This window comes from Dysidea avara, chromosome 9 (genome assembly GCF_963678975.1).
Source record: "Dysidea avara chromosome 9, odDysAvar1.4, whole genome shotgun sequence".
In the NCBI taxonomy this organism is placed as follows: domain Eukaryota; kingdom Metazoa; phylum Porifera; class Demospongiae; order Dictyoceratida; family Dysideidae; genus Dysidea; species Dysidea avara.
The window spans coordinates 14,923,939-14,933,213 of record NC_089280.1 but is presented as its reverse complement, the minus strand read 5'-3'; the positions used below and the strand labels follow the sequence as shown (position 1 = coordinate 14,933,213).

General features: G+C 37.0%; 1 long non-coding RNA gene across 1 annotated transcript; it reads left to right on the top strand.

The window, feature by feature from the left end:
- The first annotated feature begins 4,871 nt into the window (after positions 1-4,871).
- LOC136267118 (uncharacterized) lies at positions 4,872-7,303 on the top strand. The gene is made up of 2 exons (XR_010706535.1): positions 4,872-5,039; positions 7,035-7,303. It is a non-coding gene; the product is annotated as an uncharacterized lncRNA (long non-coding RNA).
- The last annotated feature ends 1,972 nt before the right edge of the window (positions 7,304-9,275 follow it).

Genomic DNA, 9,275 nt, shown 5'->3' with positions numbered 1-9,275 from the left:
CCAACTTCCCAATGTGAAATGGCACCCATTAGTGACATTTTTTAAAATATTTTCTGGACTTTTTGGTAGCACCTTTTTGTTTAATTACCTTTTATTTACAGTTTCAGAACTTTTTGGTAGCACCTTTTTTGTTTAATTATTATTTTTTTACACTCTGGACTTTTTGGTAGCACCTTTTTGTTTAATTTTTAAAAAAAAATATTTTCTAGACCTTTTGGTAGCACCTTTTGTTTAATTATTTTTTGTATATTTAGTTAGTTTATACCTACACCGTAATGATTGCACAAATGTTTCCTGGGCAAAATCTGTCCATATGTGCTGCAGCCATAGTGTAGAGTTTTTCGGAGTTGGCTCTTATAAATCTAATTGATAAGTGCCGTGACAGAGAAAAAGTGGTTTGCTATCAGTTACATAAAAATCACACATGCTGTATTATCCGAGCATATATTTGTGACTTCATGTGCGAAAACCAGTCTTATTCCCCAAAATACAAATGCTGGTTTTAAGTATTGTAGCTTACCAATGGCTGTAGCTATGTGAATAAAAATTTCACACACTTCCCACTAACTCCTTACCTTTAATTGTGTATTTATAAACATTGAATCCAGTGTTTGCATGTGTGTGTGTGTTTGTGCATTGCTTTCCTTGAAAATGAATCATATGTCTTCTTTTGATCAATGGAGAGAGTGACAAGAAGAGACACTACTATAGTATGTTCACGTTGAGCTGAATCCTGAAAAACGGCTAAACATTAAAAGTGGGTTTTTTCTCAACAGAGTTAAAAATTCAGCCAACCAGATGATTATTGGTAACAGCAAAGGTGTCAACAACAGACACGTACGGTTTGGCTCCATTACAAGTTTGGGAAAGGGCTGTATTGGGCACTGTACTTATATGGCTTTCCCATAGGAAATGTATTGTGAAAATTTTGATTGACCGTAAATATTATGTCTAACATTTGAACAAGATTTTGAAATATTTTTAGCGGGTCAAGCAGTACTACAAATGAGCCAAATTTCAAGATCGTGTGTAATTGCATCCATGAGTTATTAAATGTTTTTGAGGGTCAACGTGAACATACTATAGGTGTGAAGATAAGATGGAGGGCTGGTGTATGTGGGTAAGGAAGGACTGTTGCCTAATTGCCTAAACAGGTGTGTGTGTGTGTGTGTGTGCGTGTGTGTGTGCGTGTGTGTGCGTGCGTGCATGCGGACAGTGCAAGCAAATGTCAACTGTCCAGCATGTAACATAGTGGGTAAAAGTCCAGGTAGGTCTTCAGGTGCCCACACCTTTACCTGTGAGACATGGTACAGCTTCCTGTGGGTTACTAATCCTACCACAGAAGGAATTGCCTACACTAAATCATAGCACCTGAGTAGCACAGAGGTGTCACAGTGCTGGCACACTGGGCAGGCAAGGGGTAGCCTAAGGCTTTGCTTGACTATATATATGTGTGTGTGTGTGTGCGTGTGTGCGTGGGTGTTCATGCATATAGTGTGTGGAGAGAGAGGTAGTTTGTTGGTTTTAGACTTGAACTTTAGTTTTAATCATTTTTGATTGTAGAAAGCTAACAGTTTTCCAGAAACCAGTGAAACCTCTAGATCTACAAAAGTCCCAACCTTATAATGTTTCTGAGGTATTACAAATAGTGTGAGACTGCCAAGGGGGAGGGTGCAGGCAGGACACTTTGCCCTAGTTCATGATCTCATTGGTCAGACCACATACCTCATTGTAGGTAACTGATGTTATTGTTCTTGATAAGAAAAATTATGCCAATCAAACCCTATAGCTTTCATTGTGTCACTCCTTGATGGCAAATGCATCGTGTGAGCTGGGTCATATGATCTTAACAAGTACTTGAGTACCGATTTTACTACGTAAGTAACAAAATCTTAAGTAATTACAGTATTTTTCAGCCGTAATTATATATTTGCCCCCAAAAACACCTTCGCTGTAAAAAAAAGGTGCGTCCAAGTAACTACAAGTATCTGTAACCCCATGTAAAATAGATAAGCTGTAGAAAAACACTCCATGACTGAAAGAGCTGAAATCTAGAGTGGCCAAGAATCAATAATGTCACTACAACTGAATATGATTACCAAAGAATACCTTGGCTGTAAAACAGGCAAATAAAAGTAACTGGCAACCAAAACAGCTGATATCTGAAGCGGCCAAGAATAAAAGTTAAGTTGATACAACTTATTACAATTATAAACTTGCAACATTGAATCCTAATCATTCAACTGTGTTCTATACATTCACCCTTGCTACATCCTAAATTAATTCTTTGTAACTCTAATTGGCTGGTAATTTGGCCGTATTTTTCAATAGTCAGAGTAAAGAAAAAAAAGGCAGCCAAATTACCAGCCAATTAGAGTTACAAAGAATTAATTTAGGATGTAGCAAGGGTGAATGTATAGAACACAGTTGAATGATTAGGATGCAATGTTGCAAGTTTATAATTGTAGTAAGTTGTATCAACTTAACTTTTATTCTTGGCCGCTTCAGATATCAGCTGTTTTGGTTGCCAGTTACTTTTATTTGCCTGTTTTACAGCCAAGGTATTCTTTGGTAATCATAGTCAGTTGTAGTGACATTATTGATTCTTGGCCACTCTAGATATCAGCTCTTTCAGTTACCCACTAATTTCATGGAGTGTTTTTCTACAGATTATCTATTTTACATGGGGTTACAGATACTTGTAGTTTCTTGGACGTGCCTTTTTTTACAGCGAAGGTGTTTTTGGGGGGATATCACTAATTTTTGTCAGTTATATAATTTACAAACCCAATGTTCAAGCCATGGGGGGTGTATGATGAATTCTGCCTTGTAGAAGTGTTGCAACCAAACAGAAATCTGCTGATAGGTGGTGAGCATATAACATACATTCCTATAGTAGCTGATAATTTTTTATTAGGACAAGGGCCAGTGGAAATTACTGGTCATGCCAAGCAATAATGCTACAGTCAGGGTTGCCGAAGATGTGTGTAAAGCACTTGTTTGCAAAGCATGCTTTTCTAGGTGATCTTGGGGAATGCCACCATCTTGAAATAGCAACTCTGAGATTGCATCTGGGATCTGGGAGTGTTTTCAGACAGAGATGTAAATATTCAGCTATATTGTTCAATGACTGTTTTATTAGAGTATTTTATTGCCTGACTGTTCTATTAGAGTATTTATTGCTTGACTGTTCTATTGGAGTATATCAATCACTCTGTACTTGTCAATGAATAAAACCTGCTATGACCACTGCCATAGTGCCCTGAGGAAGACCTATCAACTTGGTTTGCCATTCATAGAGTAGCTAGATGCTTTGCTAAGGGTTATGAAAGAGATCACAAACATCATACTATTATTTTTATTTCACCACATACAAACACACGTTTAATCATATACAAGCACAAGACGCACACAAAATGTGCAAACACTATATTCACATGTTCACAAACATACACCACATATTGGTTGTACTCAAGTTAATATCACATCTCTTGTGAAATGCTCTTGAAGGAGAGATAGTAGTACCTTTACTTGGTGCTAAAAAGTTATTGCAGAAAAGAAAATTGTGTTGTAGATACTGTTTAGTGCCGGTTAATTACACATGTCACTCCATAGTTAAGCCATGAGGATATCCAAGCAAGTGTATTTGGTGTTGCGACTGATGTTCCAAGTTAGTTGAATGTGTTTAATTTAAGGTTCTTTTACAGGTCTCACTCAACCTTGTGTCGTCATGCAGACATCTGAATATTGTGCAAGCTGTGTGGAACAACCCCAACTCATATACACAATCATTGGCAACCACGAACCACATGCATATGTACATTCAACCAATCTGTTACAAAAGTTGAAAGCCACAACACAAGCTCATACCGGCAAACCATGAACCACATTCCAGCAATTTGTTACAAACTTTGTTGCACCATGGTATGTGCATAATGATGAAAGCCACAACAAAAGCTCCACGATGCATTAATGGAAATAAATAAGTTCCACCTGACTGACAATTATCACGTGACCTATTTAGCGGATATCCCTTGGAAAGACCCTGCACAGTAACACTTCAAGTGAAAAGTGAACACACTTGATGCACAATTTATATTATTATTGATGGCAGAACATGTCTTGAGAGGGAAGTATAATATTATTAAACACTAAAATACATTAAAGTACGAGTACCACATTGTAGAGCCATAACCAAGAACAAGTTCCACTTGACTGACAATGATCACGTGGCCTATTTAGGGGAAATCTCTTGGAAAGTCCCTGTAACACCTCAAGTGAATACACGTGATACGCGGTTTAATAATTATTGATGGCAGTCCATCGTACTGAAACTAAGATACGTAGAGTCTACACCGCTTGAAGAACGTCGAATGGATATTAAAGAGTCGCCAGTGAGAATACTGATGTACTCAGCTCTTCGTGGAGGTTCAGTAACGAAAAGAGGAGTGGGGGTTCAGTAACGAAACGAGGAGTGGAGGTTCAGTAACAAAACGAGGAGTGGAGGTTCAGTAACGAACGGAGGAGTGAAAAAAAACGGGGCTAGTGTACAAAGTGCCACATCCATTCACACTGATTAATATGGGGTGCCATTTGTCTCAAAAACCCTAAAATTGAGATCTAAACCAAATATCGTCGATATTTACTAAACATCGACGACATTTAGCTAAATATCGACGACATTTGCTAAACATCGACGACATTTGCTAAACATCGATGACATTTAGCTAAATATCGACGACATTTACTAAACATCGACGACATTTGCTAAACATTGATGACATTCGCTAAACATCGACGATATTCAGCAACTCAGCTGCTTTCGCGTTTTAATTTTCTGCGGATCCTTTCATTATAGGCGCATACAATACTAATAATTGCTGATTAGCTGCTTGCGACTGTAGATGAATCATCTGTGGTACTACGTGACTCATTAGGCATTCGGACCTCCTTTAATGCTGCGCATCTGTTAAGGTTAATGTTGCTGTGTTGGCGACGAGTTGGACTGAGAGGAAGGAACTCATCTGTGAGGATAAGAGGTATGGGGTTAGGCTCTAAAGCTGTAAAAGTGACAGCATGTACACTGCACGTTTTTCGCTTTTCAATGTTCCAGTGACAGAACTCAGTCTGGCAGAGACAGACTCTCACGTGAACGAGGGTCTAGAGACTCTATAGCATACAGGATTTATGCACAATGACAGCTACATACTTTAATTTGTGCATGCGTGGTTTATGTTGGGTTGCCTTGTGTGGCCAGACCAATTCGGTAGGGAGAAGAAGGGATCTAGTACAGTTCAAATCTTGGTTTATACTGGTCTTGACACTACCCATTTACATGTAGTGTTATTACATGGCAATTTAAATCAGTTGTTTCATGGGCTTGACTGACCCAAGTGAATAACCACCTAACATATATTCAAAACCTAGCTAAAAAATGATCTATATGTATATGGCTGTAAATGAGTTGCTGTCTCGTGGATACCATATCCCATTATTTTATTTTGTTTTTACACTTCTATATGTCAACTTAAAAATGTGTATGCATCACTTCGTGTACTTTACCTACACTGCTGTACCATACGCAAGGAAATTTTGATGCAAGAAAAATTTGACGAATTCACATTTCAGCAGATTTGATGAATAAAATGTTGTCGAAATCAAAAAAATTATAGACAAAACCTGTATTTTTAAAGACATTTGACGAACTTAAGTTTGATGAAATTAATTGATTTGTCAATTTTGTTAAATTTTTCTATGTCAAAATTTCCTTGCGTACGGTATGCAAGATGACTAATGTACTGTGAATGCTAGCTAGCTATTGGCCTTCTTATTCCAAAGATACCTATCTGTACATGTATTAATATGTTACAACAGACAGTCATCTGCAAATTAGGTGACAAGTAGATTTAATACAGCTGAGAAAGTCATTTATAAAAACAAGAACAGTAAGGGGCCCAATACAGAGCACTGAGGTACTCCACTGGTAACGTTGATAGCTTCTGAAATAGAACCATCACAAAAAACATACTAATTACGGTTGGCTAAAAAAGACCAAAAACATACTATTTACGGTTGGCTAAAAAAGACCAATTGTCTCTCTGGTAATTCCATAGTACCTTAACTTTAACAGTAAGAGTTTGTGGGAAACCTTGTCGAATGCCTTGCTGAAATCCAGCAGTATGCAAACAGTTTGTGCTTTGTCATTTAAACTGGATGCTAAGTCATGGACAGTTAATAGTAGTTGAAGATCAGCAGAATGTTTTTGGTGGAAACCAAACTGATTGGTTGAGAGGATATTGTTACATTCTAAATGCCTTATCACATGCAATTAAATAATGTGCTTGAGAGCTGACTGTTTTATTAGAATTGTGACTGCTGTATTAGAGTAACCGACTGCTCTATTAGAGTATATTAAATCAGCCAAAAACTGTAAAAATAAGAGTACTGTGCATTTGATATCAAATGCAGCATTATGCATAGTGTGTTCATATTTTGCTGCACGTATTTCTTACATTCACATTGCTTTAAAATCTTGTATTATATGCTGGCATAATACTTGATGCTTTTTCTAGCCTGTTAATATACAATCATGCCAACATAATTGGCACAAGCACATTAATTTTTAAAAGATATTAGTGTTTATAAAATACAAGTGCACCTGTAGCTTCTATAGCAGTACCTTCCTATTGTAGTTACTACACAGTAAAAAGAAAGTGTTCGAGCACCCCTACATCTATTCTTAGGTGGCCTTTTGTAATAAAGCACATCTTATCTGTGCTTGGCAGCTACTGAGTTACACATGTGTACAGTACTTATGTATTTTGTACTGATATTAAACATTAACATGTTTAACCTTTTATTAATTAAATAGTATGAAGTATGCAACCATTGAAATTACTACAGCAGATCTTTGGTGACAATCAATTTCACCACTGCCAAAGTTTCTCAAGTAGTGGAACAAAGAATTAAGTATATTACTAAATGGTGCAGTGTCAGTGTAGGATTCTACTCCACTGTATTTGCTTCATATGTAGGTCTACCTAGTATGCAGTTGCTCATCAACTCGCTAAGGATGATCCATAGTCAGAGCTCAGAAACGTACTGTTTTGGATTTCTTTTGTGATTTGTCAGAATGTCCACATCAAGTTTGTGAGTGTATACCAGGAGACAACTAAAAAGGAAAGAAAACAAAAAAACATAATATAGTGAGGCTAGACTTTAGTGACATCACACAATGCACATGTGTGTTTTTCAGTTTGCTGTACAGATGTAAAAAAATACACTATAGCTGTTTGAAATTACAGCTGTTGATTTACACACAATATGTCTCATGTTCTGAGGTGTTTAGAAATTGTTGACTCTTAAAACTGGAAAAAAAACTGTGATGATTTATTGCCGTCGACTTTGAAATTGTAGCAGCCTGCTGCTGAGTACTGACAGGGTAGCAAAAGGTAGAAGCAGTACTTTCCAAGTATTAATTAAATATGAACTGTTTATAAAAATTTCATACTTTCATTGACATATAAGTGAACCAGAAGATGTACACCACACTCGTGTGAGCTCATAGGATTTGTACAGAGTAATAAAGCTACTTTAGAAGGGTTTCAATAAAAACTGGTTGACCTCGCTGAACCCCAGGAAATTGGAGACGTTATCAAGTGATAAAGAGCTTACTGCATGAAATGGCAACAATGGAAGAGATCAGCACTGTCAATTTTATTTATTAAAGCTTTACAATACAAGTGTTGAAGAAGGTCTATAGGATTCCTGATCCTACCAACCTGTTTAAAGAAAGTATGTTTGAAAAGGTAAAGAAAGCAATTGTATTCAAGGTCTCCACAATCCAGTAAACCTAGGCTAAGCAGCAGTAGTTTAAAAGTCAAAAATAATTATACAATTAACACAAATTCTTATTGAAGACACTTAAAGAGTGTCATACCTCCTCTGCAGATCTGGGTGGGTATTCTTCTCCAGGAAATGTTTGACAAACTGCTTCTGGTGCTTTCTCAGGTACCCAAAAATGATTAGACATACTCTCATGTTATGATGCACTACCCCCTATATAATACCTTGTAAATGTGCAAATGATTGATGACTAAGGTCACATTAATTTTTGTTGTAAAAGCTAAGCAATTTGTATTTGCATAGCTAGTTGGTCCACTTGGACAGCATGGTCCAGGTCCACCACCATATTCCAAGACTGAAATTATACATAGCTGTGCTTAGTAACCACATACAGCCATTTTCCGTATACCAGTTAAGGTTAAGGTGTATATTTTTAATGTATGGGAGTAAAAACCTCCACAAATTACAAAATGTGTTGTAGAGTTTCAACAACTATGTTGTGGTAGTAATACAACACTGCAAAACAACATCTGTTATTGGGAGTGTGGTACTGTGGTCCACAATAGTGATGATTTCCCAAAATACTCCTCAGCCCTCAGCCAGACTCAAAAATTACTGAAGCTGAATTCTTATAATTTCAACACAAGTAACTACAGAATGAAAATAGGTCTTATTTCTAAAGTTAATGTTTGTAAAGATGTTTTATTGTGCCATTATTACTTTCTTTAGCTATATGAAGGCTTGTATCTTCATTACTGGGAAAAACATGCCAAAAATGCTTCCATAGGCCCAAATAAAATTTAACACACAGTATCAATATGCCCCAGAAATGTAGAGTCTACATCTTTTGCAGTATCGTGCAGCAGAATAACATGATAGCTGAGTGAGAGCAGAGGCTCCAACCTTGGATCTTTCTTGGGAGTGAGATTTTTCATAAAGGTGAACAGTGGAGATGTAGTCCAAGCATGCAATTCAACAAAGTTAAATTATAACCAGTACTTCAGGATTTCATGACATAATAGCATAGCCTCCTTGTACTAGTTATATTTGAAAGTGTTTGCACATAGTTACATCATTGAGAAGCTGTGTATTACTAGTTAAAAGTGTAAAATATTAATAGCTGGTGTGTGTGTGTATGTGTTAGTGTGCTACTGTACATTACAACTGTGGCAATTCATTACAATTTCTATTACAAACATGACGCTCATAAGATCAGCTGGAGTACACACTTCTACAAGATGTCTTGCCAGCTCAACTATCTAGCTTCTAACCATGTCCACACAGGTTGTAGCTATCTTGTAGCAACCAACCGCCTAGGGTTAGGGTTAGGGTTAGGGTTAGGGTTCTCAGAATTTCATCTTTGCAGGCAAGTCCATATATCGTTGGGTTGGGAAATTTGACTAAATAAAAAGTACCAGTCTGACAAGAGC